Below are 15,630 nucleotides of genomic sequence, written 5' to 3' on the forward strand. Positions count from 1 at the left end.
GGTCAGGGAGATTAGTGGGGTAAATGCATGGGGTAACGGGGATAGGCAGGGGTGAGCCTGGAATTATTATTTCTTTTAATAATCATTGAGTTTAACAACTTCAGACTGTGACCTTTCTCCTCCATCTGATTCTTTTTTTAATACGCCAAACATTGTTTGCCCCAGTGCAAAAACCGTCCCTACCCCTGCCTCACTGAGCTGTCACTTGTTATTAGGTTTTCCTGCATCTTTGTTGCAAACTCTCCCAACTCTCACTAATCATGGACGTTTTACTCTGTTCCAGCTGTTCCATCTCCTCTTATACAGTATATAATTCAACACCTCTCCCTCTCGTAGCTCTGAAGAGTCATACTGACTCAAAATGTTAACTTGGAGTGTCAATGCAGACTCAATGTCCTTTTGCACTGTAGGGATTCTATCAACTGTTTACCTTTAGCATCAGCCCCCAAAAATAACATTTAAATTTGAGTTGTTCAGTTTCCTTCAAAACTTTTGATTCTTTTTGTTATTTCTGTGGCCTCAAGTTGGTGTTCCTTGTGTATACAGGTTACCAGAGGTTGCAGCCCTTTTTTGATTACTTGAATGGGCTTCTCCTTCAGTTTTGATTGTTCTTTAGCCCAACACTCCTGCTCTTTGGCCATCTGGTGTGGAGGGGTGGGGAAAGATCAGACGGCCTCCACAAGGGGTCTGCTCCTGGACTTGGCCAAGGTGGCCATGTACAGGTCTGGACAACAGCCTGTGGAAGGGTTGTTAGAGCTGACTCTCTGCCCCTATTGTGTGGTTATGTTCACACCTGGGGGTCCCTAGGGGGGAGAGCACACCATGTCCACCAGACCTTCCCTGAGCAGTGAGTCCCACAGGAGCTAGACAGCATGAGCAGCCATGGGAACATTATTTTAATCTAATCTATGAAATTATATTTAAAGCTTTGTATTTTTATTAGTGTCCCTATAAAGGGCTTTCAATTAATTAATTAGTTTATTTGTTTTATTGGTTTAACAAGAGCCTGCATGACCAATGGGAACCACAAAGGTTGGAATCCTTCATCAACTCACAAAATGACATTTTAATTTAATCTTGGTACCTTTTTGATACTTTTTGTTCCAGTTACAGAGCCCTTTTAAAGGGTGGTTAATTATTTCCATGTTTCTCATTCTCTCAGAAGACAGTAAAGAGAACCTAAGTTGACTACTGTACACCCTCCATTGAATTTTTTGAAGTTTATTTACGAGTGTCACAATTAGGCTTACATTAACACTGCAATGAAGTTACTGTGAAAATCCCCTAGTCGCCACACTCCAATGCCTGTTCGGGTACACCGAGGGAGAATTTAGCATGGCCAATACAGCTAACCTGTACACCTTTCAGACTGAAGGAGGAAACCCACACAGACATGGGGAGAATGTGCAAATTGCACACAGACAGTGACCCAAGCCAGGAATTGAACCTGGTCCCTGACACAGTGAGGCAGCAGTGCTAACCACTGTGCTGCCGCTTCCTCATCAGCCACCCAGACACACTATCACATTCTGTTCTGCCTTACAGAGGTGGTGGAGGCCCCCAGCAGAAGGCTGTTAGGGGGAGGTGTCCTCCTGATTTCCATTGGGGATTGGGCCTTGAGGAGTCTGCCTTCCATGTTTACGCAGGTTGTGCATGCTTGCAGTCTCTTTTTTATTATTTGAGGGTCTGCTGTTCAGTTTTCTTTTGCACTTCATCCCCCATGCACTTGATCTTTGGCCACTCTGTGTTGGAGGTTGATGGGCAGATCGAAGGGCATTCTTGATGGACTGCTTCTGGGTCTGGCAAAGGTGGAGACAAACAGGCCCACGCAGCATACGTTTGAGGGGTCAGACTGCCTGCCTCTCCGCTGTGACTACCGTTGTGCCTGGGTGTTCTTCGAGAGTCGTATACTTGAAGCCTTCTGTGAGCAGTGGGTGAAACAGAGGCTGGAGAGCACCATCAGCCTCGATAATAATACTTCATTTCTGTTTCATTGTCACAGTTCTCCTTTAAGGGTTGATTGTTTAGTTAATTTGGTCATTGGATAAATTGCTTAATTCATAGAATAACGAGAGTCCGCATGTAAGCTGGGTGAACGAGGCAGACATATGGGATGCATTCTATCAATAAAACAACTACCATGAAGAAGAATTGCTTCACCTACTGGTTTAGGATCCACTTTTCAAAGGGGACACAGTTTTGAGCAAGAGATGCAGCGGGAGTCTGCGAAATAACTTTATTGTCCAGCAAATAAGCTGCTGAATCTTGCTGCCACCAGGATGTTGAAAGCAGAGACATTCAATGATTTGAAGAGGAAATGTGATGAGAAGCTGAAGGAACTAAACTTGCAGGACAATGGCAATGGAGAGGGGGGGGGGACAGACTGGATTGCTCTGTGAAGAACCAACATAGACGCGATGAGCTGAATGGCATACTTTGGTGCCATGAGTGACTTGAAGACACCGGGAAGAGTTTTCTTGACACATGCCATGGGATCTTCTGTGTGTCCAACTGAGAGAGCAGACATGGCCTTCTCATTCGAAACACAGGACCCCCAACAACACAACACTCTAGCAGCACTGAATTCTGTGCTTCAGTTCTGCAGTGGGGTCACAGCGCATGAGCTTTTTAATTTAGAGACAAGAATACCATCATTCAGATCTGAGACAACAAAAAAACCTGTCTTCACATATGTTGTGTGGCACTGCCACCATGCTAAATAGGGTAGGTTTTGAATAGATCTGGTAACTTAAAACTAGGCATCCATGGACTGAAATGGGCTCTGTAGAGATTGTTAGCGTTTGAAGAAAAATGTGAACACCCAGTGATTAACTGAAAGAACTATGCCAGAAGATTTCACTTCATTAAATAAAAAGGTTGGAATCTTGCCAAAAAATAGCAGAATGTTGGTTCCGGCAGGAAAAACAAGGTGTTACCCACCAACAGTGGTGGTGTTTTCGGACCAAGTTTTCTGGTAGATTAATAATTTTTATGCCCATGAATTTCATGCAGCTCCAGTGGCATGTTCCCTCTGATTTGCCCGCCTGGCAATGACTTAACTGCTGTAAGCATTGGGGAACTCCATAAAAATGGCTTCCTGGCACTTGTTCCATAACAACTGCAGGGAATGGAAGGCAACAAGTCAGCACCACACTTCCCAGAGGATGCTGGATGGAGTGGAACAGATGTGGGACACATTCTACCCCTACTTCGGGAGATGGCCTTCCAGCAAGGTCACCACCTCTGCCTGTGATGCAGTGGCAGCCCTGGTCAGTGCAAGTGCACTCCAGAAGAGGATAGGGCAGCATGAATGATCTTCTTCACTCAGCCAAGGGAAGTGAACCACCTTCAGTCTCCCAACTGGGCCCCTCATAACACCAACCCTTCTCTCACTCAGCCACCTTGGCCTTTGCTCGCATCAGGTCCCCTCTCCCACAATCACCATGTTCACCCTAGTAGCTGCTGTGCTCCTCACACTCTAGCTCGCATCCAAGCCTGCCACACCTCATTACCACTCCTGCCTACACTCTCCTAATCTGTGCCATTGCAGGACAAACCTAATCACAACAAGCATGAGTGGGCGCAGCAGGCTGGAGTCATGTCTAAGTTGAGAATCTTACATGTTTTGAGTGAGCCCTCGAGCTGGCTGGAGAGGAGGGAGATTATGCCTGTGCTGCTGGGGAAGTGGGGGCAGCAGAGAAATGTGAGAATCCTCAACACATAGGTGTCATTCCTCGAGTCTCAGCTGAGTAATCAATGTTCCCTCCATATCCCCTCTAACGCACTGATGCCATTTCCCATCACTTGCAGTTTGACTAACGGAATAGGCTGGAACATCCTCATGTCCTCTGGTCTCTGTGGACACTAGACGCTCAGTAGGGGGTCTTCCCCGACTCTAGTATTGAACAGATATCACAGCCACACAGTCATCCACACCTGACACAGGGCAGACACTCACACTTCAGGACAGGCTTCTGGGTCACACACTTGTGAGCAATTCACAGCTGAAGAGCCATAGCAAATGGAGGCAGGGATGTCCCAGGGAACCGGCACTCAGAGGAATGCAGAGCCTAGGACTCTGCTGAGTCCCAGGCTGATGATGTACCCCTGGGCCCGGTCATCCCACAGTTACTGGAGTTGCAGAGGCAGTGTGGCGAGTTTCAGGAAGGGATGATAGCAGCCCTCCTCTCACTGCAAGGCCATCTGGAGGAGTCCCAGTACCTTCTATTTGAGGAGGTGGTGCCATCACTGCAGCAGACTGAGGCCATCCTCTGTGAGGTTGGCATCTTCAGTAGGGACCTTGGTGCAGGACATGCAAGCCATGGCAGGAGATGTCTGCACCAGGGTGCAGCGCTTCATTACATGGTGCAGGCACTGGTGGGAATTCATGAATGTCCGCTCCAGAGGATGGCGGGGCTTCTGGATCTCACTCCTGCTGCATCCCCAGCTAATGGAGGGGCACAGGGGCCCAAAGGGAGAGTATTGGCACAGTGCAGCCCGGCGCTCTCCAGTCAGGGGACCTAGACATTTCCAGCCCATCTGACATCCCTCCCCTTCCTGTGGGCGACACGCCTCCAGCCCCAGACACCGAGCAGGGAAGCAGTCAAACATCCGTGCTGCCCGAAAGCAGGTCTGGACCTGCCAGGTCCCGTCACCCCCCCAATAGGATGCCCCCCAAGGTCATCTCATGCAGAAAAGTGTGAAAATCAGCAGACCACCTCAAACTCAGCTGTGGATCCTGGGGGTACACCGAGATGTAGAGTGAGGCTGAGGAAGATTTAGAAATCACAGGCACAGGCGAATTTGGTCATTAGTGTAGGTAGGTCACCATTGTATTGAATGTTTAGCCTTTAACATCATCTTGTTCACCCACAGAGCCTCCACCCTGTTGATGCCACCAAGCTTGGGGAACCACTCACCCGGCGCCTCACTGCTGTGGAGTGTGAGAATGGCAGTGCCATGTCCCTCCCACCCTCTGGCCAGCCTCCACTGAGGAAGGGCACTCCCTCAGCTGTGATATGGACAGGAACCCAGGAAGGAGGTCACAGGAAATGCCTGCATACCAGCTTTCAAATCCCATTTAAAGCAAGGAGTGGCCCAAAATTGAGGGAAGTTAAAGTGACCTCTCCAGACCCCTCCCCCCCACTGAAATGGCGATTCTGGGACCCACACCCCCAGCCTGAGATGAATCATTCGCTCTGTCCGAGTTCTCTCATAAGAACATAAGAAATAGGAGCAGGAGTAGGCCATCTAGCCCTTCGAGCCTGCCCCGCCATTCAATAAGATCATGGCTGATCTGTCGCGGCTCAGTTCCACATTCGCGCCCTCTCCCCATAACCCTTAATCCCCTCGCTTATCAAAAACCCATCAACCCGCGTCTTAAAAATATTTAGCGAGGCAGCCTCCACCACTTCAACGGGCAGAGAATTCCAGAGATTCACCACCCTTTGAGTGAAGAAGTTCCTCCTCAACTCCGTTCTAAACCGCCCCCCTTTATCTTGAGGCTGTGCCCCCTAGTCCTACTGTCTTTTTTGAGCGGGAAGAGTCTCTCCACCTCCCCCTGAGCAATGCACACAGCCTGAGCACTAACCTCCAAAACCCCCATCGGAGGTGACAGTGCTGGGTTCACGTTTATGAGACTGCTTCTTCATGAGGCTGCTGGACTTCTGCTCCTGGCTGGGTGCCACCTTGAGCAGCCTCCTGGTGGGTTGGAGAGAGAGTGTGTTACCCCAGCGTTTAAACATGGCGGCCAAACCTTTGCACACACCAGCTGTCAGCCAACCAGCTCCTGACCTGCCGGGCAGCTTGGAGAGATACTCAACTGTGCGGAATTAATGAGGTTACAGCCAAAATCAGACACAATTTCTCACCCTTCCAGCCCGCGGGAAGCGAGCTATCAGACTGGCAACAACCACTTTCAGACTAAAGACTGGAGAAAGGTGCCGAGCAGATCAGTGCCGGGAGCGGTGTAAATCAGGGTTTTCATTAATTGTTCAGACCGATGAAAAAAGTAACTCAACGTTGAAACTTTTAGATGAAAGAGAACAGGGGTGAATAGTTCAGAATGAGGAAATGCCTCAGACTGAGCGAGTGGTTAGGTGGCTGGAGACCGTGTTACTGAAGCTGGACCCTTCTGGGTGAGAGGCCAGACTTACCTGCTCCAGGAATCCACTGTCCTCACACATTCTCATCAGCCCCAGGACCCGCTCCCCGCCGAATTTCTTATTCCGAGTTCTCATCTTCCTGGCCTCTCACTGGTGGAGAAACCTGCAACACGCTGTGGATTCCCGGAAATTTCATGTGAATACATTAGCGAGCACCTTCTCTGGGACTTTCCCCCCCTCACCGGATATTCAGCAGGTGCCGGTGTGATGTCACCTTGTTACCTCTCACCCAGAAGGGTCCAGCTTCAGTAACACGGTCTCCAGCCACCTAACCACTCGCTCAGTCTGAGGCATTTCCTCATTCTGAACTATTCACCCCTGTTTTCTTTCATCTAAAAGTTTCAACGTTGAGTTACTTTTTTCATCGGTCTGAACAATTAATGAAAACCCTGATTTACACCGCTCCCGGCACTGATCTGCTCGGCACCTTTCTCCAGTCTTTAGTCTGAAAGTGGTTGTTGCCAGTCTGATAGCTCGCTTCCCGCGGGCTGGAAGGGTGAGAAATTGTGTCTGATTTTGGCTGTAACCTCATTAATTCCGCACAGTTGAGTATCTCTCCAAGTTGCCCGGCAGGTCAGGAGCTGGTTGGCTGACAGCTGGTGTGTGCAAAGGTTTGGCCGCCATGTTTAAACGCTGGGGTAACACACTCTCTCTCCAACCCACCAGGAGGCTGCTCAAGGTGGCACCCAGCCAGGAGCAGAAGTCCAGCAGCCTCAGCCACCAGGCATTCGATCTGTGGAGTCCAAGTGTAGAGGTATGTCCTACACCAATCACCCCATCGCCACTCCCCATCCTCCCCAACCCCATGGCTCCAAGAAGCACCTGAATGTGCATCTCCAGCCTGGAAGTCTGTTGTTCAGGTCACCATGGCTGACAGCCACAGCTGAAGTGTCATGTTGCACAGGAAGAGAATGAATTATATCATGCACTCCACCAACATGAGTCATCTCTCAATTCTATCCAGTATCAAACTCTCATTGTAGCATCATGTTCTCAAATGGATACTCAGGCTGGAATTTTACTGGCTGGCCGAATGCCATTCTCCATTGGCCTCTGGTGGGGTCTTACGAGCCTCGGACAGGTGTGCCAGTAAAATTCCAGCCTCTTTCTCACTCATCCATTACCGGGGAAACTTATCAACATCATCCTCTCACAGACACTTTCATATCAGCACCATCCCATCTATCTTGTTGTTCACACTCCATTCTCTGGCCTTTCTGGCAACGGCTTGTCATAAACCTCTGCTCCATCTTCCCTGATCACACGCCTTTCTTCCATCTTCATACAGACCAAACCGCCACACGATAAACGTGAGCATTCCCAGATCAAGGGAGAGAATGGCAGAAATTGTCACCCTCACTGAATTTGAGGAGACTGCAGCTGAGCTGTCTGCAGTGGGCAGACATCTCTCCTGTGGGGACGGGGAGATTGGCCTCCCCAGCAATCTGGTATGGATCACAGCTCTATCACTTCATCAAATCCCTGATAACTACAGAGTCAACTATACTCTGAAATAACTTTCCTTGGCACAAGTTTGAGGAGCAATGGACCAGAGTCATTAACCAGTGCTTAAGTGGATAGTCCTTATTACCCTGCAACCATCCCTGCCGACAGTCTGGCCCTTTGAAGATCTTGGGCAGTTGGGAGTGACTGAAGATGTAGGAATCATTGTAACTCCCAGGGTACCGTGTGCACCCATGAAGGATGTGCTTGCGATGATCACTAGTTGTACACTATAAGCCTATGCAGCTTATAAGCATTAGTGCTGACTGCCATGGAATCTGTAGAGCCACGTGGGTGCAGTCTATTGCATTCTGCACTCCTGAGAAGCCTGAAGTGGCAGCGAAGCCAGTGAATCTCACAGCCTGGCTATCCTCATCCAGAGTAAACCTGACATAATGATGGGCCTTCCTATAAAGGTGTAATAAACTGAGGGGGACACGATGAGGCTTCAAAACAAAAAGGCTTTATTCCCATCGCAACGAATAACTATATACCTATATACACAAATAGGGTCAGACAGAATAACTATGCGACTGTACACTATTCCCTGGTTCCAATTCCCAATCCTTTCCAACCCGGGATATGTTGCCTTGACACTCCATAAGATCCAAACACATGGCCCTCAGGGAAAGGGCCACACTACCACAAAAGGTTACCTCTGTTATGCATTGAAGTGTTGCTGATTGAAAGAGACCCTGTGTTGATCCCTAGAAAAACCCTGGGGCAAAGACATTGAATGCTGCCATCACCTTCAAAGCCATTGGCAAGGGAAAGCCCCTGCGGCCTTAAGAAGTGTCAGGTCTTCATGAATCATGTGGCATTGTCTCGGGACAATTGTAGTGTGCCCAGCACTGCCTTCCACTCATTTGTAATGGGGATATTACTGAAAGGTAAAGCCTTGGCATGGCAAGTTGCCTCTGCTGTCTGGGTCTCTCCTCCTTATCCTCTTGCTCTCGTTCCCCTTGGCCATGCCCCTGCAGCGCTGCCACTCCATCCCTCGTCTCCTCGTTTGAATGAGTTCTCTGAGAAATGCAGCATTGAGTCTTGAATCTATTAGTCCCTTTACCTTCTCTCTGAAATGAAACATCAAAGACAACAAAGATTAAACATAGAACACTACAGCACAAACAGGCCCTTCGGCCCATGAGTTGCGCCGATCACATCAACACCTACCAACCTACAGACCTATCTATAACCCTCAATCTCATTAAACCCCATATACTCATCCAGAAGTCTTTTAAAAGACCCCAGTGAGTTCGCCTCCACCACCACTGACGGCAGCCGATTCCATTCACTCACCACCCTCTGAGTGAAAAACTTACCCCTAACATCACTTCTGAACTTCCCTCCCTGCACCTTAAATCTGTGTTCTCTCGTAGCAACCATTTCAACCCGGGGAAATAACCTCTGAGAGTCCACCCTATCTATTCCTCTCAACATTTTGTAAACTTCTATCAGGTCGCCTCTCAACCTTCGTCTCTCCAGGGAAAAGAGTCCCAGCTCCCTCAACCTAACTTCATAAGGCATGCCTCCCAGTCCAGGCAACATCCTTGTAAATCTCCTCTGTACCCTCTCAATAGCTTCTACATCTTTCCTATAGTGAGGCGACCAGAACTGCGCACAATACTCTAAATGAGGCCTGACAAGGGTCTTATAAAGTTGCAGCATTACCTCCCGACTCCTAAACTCAATCCCTCGATTAATGAAGGCCAGTACACCATACGCCTTCTTGACCACCTCCTCCACCTGCGAGGCCGATTTAAGAGTCCTGTGGACCCGGACCCCAAGATCCTTCTGCTCTTCAACACTACTCAGACTTCTGCCCTTGATAGTGTACTCGTTCATCCCGTTGGTTCTGCCAAAATGGACGACTACACATTTATCTGCATTGAAGTCCATCTGCCACTTCTCCGCCCAGTCCTGCATCCTATCTATGTCCTGCTGCAACTTTTGCCATCCTTCCAGACCATCCACAACACCACCGACCTTAGTGTCATCAGCGAACTTACTTACCCATCCCTCCACTTCCTCATCCAGGTCATTTATGAAAATGACAAACAACAAGGGTCCCAGAACAGATCCTTGAGGCACTCCGCTGGTGACTGACCTCCATTCAGAAAAAGCCCCATCCACAACCACTCTCTACCTTCTGCAGGCAAGCCAGTTCTGAATCCACAAGGCCAAAGGCCCTTGGATCCCATGCCCTCTCACCTTCTCAAGAAGTCTTGCATGGGGGACCTTATCAAACGCCTTGCTGAAGTCCATGTACACTACGTCCACGGCACTTCCTTCGTCAATGTGTTCAGTCACATTATCGAAGAACTCAACTAGGCTTGTAAGGCACGACCTGCCCTTGACAAATCCATGCTGACTATTCCTGATCGTGTCAAACCTCTCCAAATGTTCGTAAATCTTGTCTCTCAGAAGCCTCTCCATCAGCTTACCAACCACTGAGGTCAGACTCACCGGTCGGTAATTTCCCGGGCTATCTCTGTTCCCTTTCTTGAAAATAGGAACTACATCCGCAATCCTCTAATCCTCCGGAACCTCTCCCGTCTCCATTGACGACGCAAAGATCATCGCCAGGGGCTCTGCAATCTCTTCCCTCGCCTCCCACAGTATCCTGGGGTACATCCCATCTGGTCCCGGCGACTTATCTATCTTGATAGAATTCAGAAGTTCCAACACATCCTCCTCCTTAATATTCACGTACTCAATCTTTTCCATCTGCTGCAAATCCATAACAAAATCTCCTAGATCAGCTTCCACTGTGAATACTGAGGCGAAGTACTCGTTAAGCACCTCTGCCATTTCTTCTGGTTCCACACAAACCTTTCCCCCCTCACCTTTTATAGGTCCTATCCCTTCTCTTCTTATCCTTTTACCTTTCACATATTTATAGAAGGCCTTGGGATTCTCCTTAATCTTACCCGCCAAGGTCTTCTCATGACCCCTTCTGGCTCTCCTAATTTCCCTTTTAAGTTCCTTCCTACAGTCCTTATACTCCTCAAGATCTTTAACCTCTCCTAATTCCCTGAACCTCTTGTACACCTTCCTTTTCCTCCTGACGAGGTTCAACACAGCCTTTGTGCACCACGGTTCCCGCGACCTACCAAAACCCCCTTGTCTCATCGGAACGTTGTCATTCAGAGCTCCAGACACACATTCCTTGAATATCTGCCACCTTCCTTCGGTACTTTTCCCTAAGAACGCCTCCTTCCAGTTTATTTGTCCAAGTAACTTCCTGACTTCTTCGTATCTCCCCTTACCCCAGACAAACACCTTCCTAGCCTGCCTGATCCTATCTCGTTCCAATGCAATTGTGAAGGAGATAGAATTATGGTCACCATTTCCAAGATGCTCTCCTACCGAAAGATCCATCACCTGCCCTGGTTCATTCGCCAGTACCAGGTCAAGTACAGCCTCTCCCCTCGTAGGCTTATCCACATACTGTGTCAGGAAACCTTCCTGAACACACCTAACAAACTCCTCCCCATCCAAACCCCTTACCCTAGGGATATTCCAGTCGATGTTTGGGAAATTGAAGTCTCCCATCACGACAACTCTGTTATTAAAACATCTCTCCAGAATCTGTTTCCCTATTTGCACTTCAACTTCCCTGTCACTATTGGGCAGCCTATAGAATACACCCAGCAAAGTTTTCGACCCTTTGCTGTTTGTAACTTCCACCCACAGAGATTCTGTAGACAGTCCCTCCACAACATCCTCTTTCTCTGCAGCCATGACACTGTCCCTGATCAACAGTGCCACTCCACCACCCCTTCTGCCACCCTCCCTGTCCTTCCTGAAGCACCTGAAGCCTGGCACCTGAAGTACCCAGTCCTGTCCCTGAGACATCCAAGTCTCCGTAATGGCCACCACATCACAATCCCAAACAGCAATCCACGCCCTAAGCTCATCTACCTTATTCACTACACTCCTTGCATTAAAATATATACACTTCAGCCCCTCAGTCTGGGCATTTCCCATCTCCACCGCCTGTCTAACCTCCCTCCCATACTGCCTGCGGTCCTCCCCTACCTGGGAGCGAACCTCCTCCGTCCCAGTTTCCCCATCACAGTTCCCTCCCCCCATCCTTTCTAGTTTAAAGTCCCCCCGGTAGCCTTAGCCAGTCTTCCCGCCAAGATATTAGTCCCCCTGGTATTTAAGTGCCACCCGTCCTTACTATACAGGTCCCACCTACCCCTAAAGAGGTCCCAGTGATCTAGGAACCGAAATCCCTGCCCTCTACACCAGTCCCTCAGCCACGCATTCACCCTCCACCTCATTTCATTTCTTCCCTCATTCTCCCGTGGCACAGGCAGCAATCCTGAGATTACTACCTTCGCTTTTCTCTTCCTCAGCTGCCTACCCAGTTCCCTATAGTCCCTTTTCACGAGTGCCTCCCTCTTCTTACCTACGTCAGTAGTACCTATATGTACTACAACCTCTGGTTCCTCACCCTCCCCTTTCAGGATGTCTGGGACCCGCCCAGAGACATCCCGGATCCCAGCCCCAGGGAGACAAACCACCATCCGCGACTCCCTTCTACGTCCACAAAAACGCCTGTCCGTGCCCCTCACTGTGGAGTCCCCTATTAACACTACCTTTCTGCTTCCATTTTTGATTTTTTGGCTCACTGGCTCAGCTCCAGAGACCTGGCCACCGCTTCCTCCCTCAGATGAGCTGTCCCCCCCAGTAGTACTCAGGCCGGAGTACTTATTTTGAAGGGGGACATCCACCGGAGTGCTCTCCATCACCCGTGTTTTCCCCTTCCTAATAGTTACCCAAGTGCCCTCATCCCGTTGCCCTGGTGTGACTACCTGCTGGTAGCTCCTATCTATAACCTCCTCACTCTCCCGAACGAGCCGAAGGTCCTCGAGCTGCATTTGCAGCTCCTTAACCTGGTTTCGTAGGGCCTGCAGCTCCACACACCGAGCACAGGTGTGGATGTCTGGCAGGCCAGGAGCCTCCAAGACCTCCCACATGTTGCATTGGCAGCAACATACAGGTCTCACACTCATACTTACCCCTTATAGCAACCCAGAGGAAAAAGTAAAAAAAAACTTATAACTTACCTTATCTCTTGGCCCTGTGAGCCAAAGCCCTTACAGCACACACAAAAACAAAAGCAGTCTTACCAGCTCTCTGACAGAGCCTCTCTCTCTCTTTTTTTTAGGTTAGGGGAGAGGGGAGGGGGGAGGGCTGGGATACTCTACCTGTGTAGAGTATCGGGAATCCCCTCCGGTCTAATTTATAGTAGGGTGAAAAAAAAACGTGACCCGAGTGCTCTCGCAACTACTTCCGGGGTCAAACCGGGGTCAAACTTAAAACAATCAAAAAAAACCCCCCACTAAACTCATTAAACAGAGTTAGTTTTTAAAAGAAAAAGTCGCTGAACTCACCCACAAGCTCTCCACTCGCAAATCGCAGCCTCTCTTCAGTGCTCCCACGGAACAATGAGGGTGCAGAACATTAAAGGGTGCAGAAAGGGAAGTTCTGGTTGAGAAACTGTTGGGAATTGTCAGGCTTTGGGTGCTGTTTACATTGTGGCTTTTTGTATTCATTCATGGGATGTGGGCTTGGCTGGCCTGCATTCATTGCCCATCCCTAATTGCCCTTGAGAAGCTGCCTGATGCAGTCAGGTCCCTGAGATAAAAGCACAAACATTGGGGTGAGTGATATTCCATTCTAGAAGATAATATCTGGAGTCTCTTAGGGGGGCTGTAGGGGGAGTGGGGTGTGGGGGTGGGGAAGTGATAAAGTGTGAATGAAGTGATTAAAGTAACTCGGAGCTCCTTTCTCTGTGGCAGCATACCAATACCAATGACCTTTCAGCTGGTCATAGTCAATGAGTGGAGGCTGTTTAGACATTGGCAAATGGCATTTGTTGGGAAACCACAACTCCCCTTCATTGGTGGAATGCCAGATATGGTGTAGCTGTGCCCCTTTCACTATTATCTTCACTTCCCAAGGCTGCATTCCTCCCTAATACTCTGTCGAGATTGAGAATTTGATGTGAAGATAGTGAGTTCTGTCTATGCCTTTAACAGGGCAGTAGGACTGATTGGTTTTCAGTTGTTTCCTGGGCCATAAGCTCTCTCTGTAACTGACCTGGAGCCTGTCTACTGTAGCAGTACAACAACTGACTGGATGTCCCTCAAAGGGGACTCCGTAACCCAACTTAGTGGTCCCTCATTCTGCCACATACCCCTCCCAGACAAAACCTATCTTATGTTTTGCTGGGCGCCATTGTTCTGGGACCTCAGGATGGTGGTGCCAAATCTCTACTGAGATTGGCACTGTCCCTCACTGTCCACGTGCATCTGATGTAACTGGAGTCTCACAATGTGAAGGTAGAACTGCTATTCTCTGTCCTCCCCCAATAATTGTGTCCCATTGTGGGTTGTGGGGGACATTCTGATCCCCCCCACAAGCCCATCATCTGCCAATTGCTCATGCCCTATGTGGACCCACCCCATCTGGAGGTTGTGTGCACCTTTATGTACTGAAGTAACCCTTTCCCACAAGAGAGTTTCACATACTCCATTATTGGGGTGGCACGATGGCACAGTGGTTAATACTGCTGCCTCACAGCGCTAGGCACCTGGGTTCGATTCCTGGCTTGGGTCACTGTCAATGCAGAGTCTGCATCTTCTCCCTGTGTGTGCAATGGATTTCTTTCGGGTGCTCCAGTCTTCCCACAGTCCTGGTTAGATGCATTGGCCATGCTAAATTCTCCCTCAGTGTACCTGAACAGGCACCGGAGTGTGGCAACTAGGGGATTTTCACACTATGTTCATTGTAGTGTTAATGCAAGTCTACTTGTGACGAATAAATAAACTTTAACATTACTTTTATTATGTCTCCCCTATCTACAGGCAGAGTTGCCCCCAGCAATCATTACCATTTCCTTTGCAATGAAGTACAGAGCCTGCAATGTTCAGGGACACTGACTATGAGACAGAACTGCAAACCAAGGTGTCCTTTTCCTCTGTTGAACACACAGCTCGTGCCCTTCCCCACAGCTGGGATACACCATCCTTCCAATGATTGGTCCTGCTGTATGACCACTGCTCTTCTTCACTGTCTCCTTTCCCTGACTTCTGACTGTGAGGCCCACAGAACGTGGACTGTCTGTGACTCCTTTCCATTTTGCAGCAGGAATCTTTGCACTTTCTGATTCCTGTTTGCAAGCCCCTGCACAAAAATAGAAACTTTTATATAGTTCCTCATTGCAATGAGGACTAGGACAATAATGATTGTCCCAAACCACAACACTCCCAACTTCTCAATCATCATGTTAACTATCCCTCATATGCCATACTAACAAGTCCCCACAAGCTCCCCCAGCCTTTCTGGTGTCTGTGTGCATCCTCTTCCAGCGGTCAATGTGATATCCCTTTGATCCCTTGTTTGTCGGCATTTCATGCACCCTTGCCAAGGTCCAGCTTTTCACCCCATGGCCTTCCCCCATCTTCCATCATTCTTCATTCTTCTCCACTTCCTTGCCCCTCTGTCTTCCATCGTGCCTCTTTGACCTTCCCCTTACCCAACTCCTGTTGCCCATTGTCTCCATTGTGTTTGCCCTTCGGTCCCTGTTCTTGCACAACTCCCCCACTTCCCCACTGGATCCAATGTCTTCATCAGCCCTGCTCTCACTTTGCACTTTATCCCCAGTTGAACTTCAAGTCAGAACAAGTGAGGGGTGTATGAGTTTCACTGCATAGTGCTGCCTATACAGACTATGGTGTCAGGCACTGGGAGCAGAAGACCCTGAGAGATAAAACCCTGCGCACAACTCTAATCAAAATCAGTCTAAGTGGAGGATCCATGTGTCCTGCAGCACAGTACTGTCCATTCAGACAATGTTGGCATGTAGTCGGAGGGCATGAACTGCTCTGCCTAAGCAGTGTGGCGTTCAGTGTAAAAGGAGTAGTGCAGCACAATGGGAGCTATGCTA

Source organism: Carcharhinus amblyrhynchos, chromosome 1, assembly GCF_965287045.1.
Source record: "Carcharhinus amblyrhynchos chromosome 1, sCarAmb.v2.hapA, whole genome shotgun sequence".
NCBI lineage: Eukaryota > Metazoa > Chordata > Chondrichthyes > Carcharhiniformes > Carcharhinidae > Carcharhinus > Carcharhinus amblyrhynchos.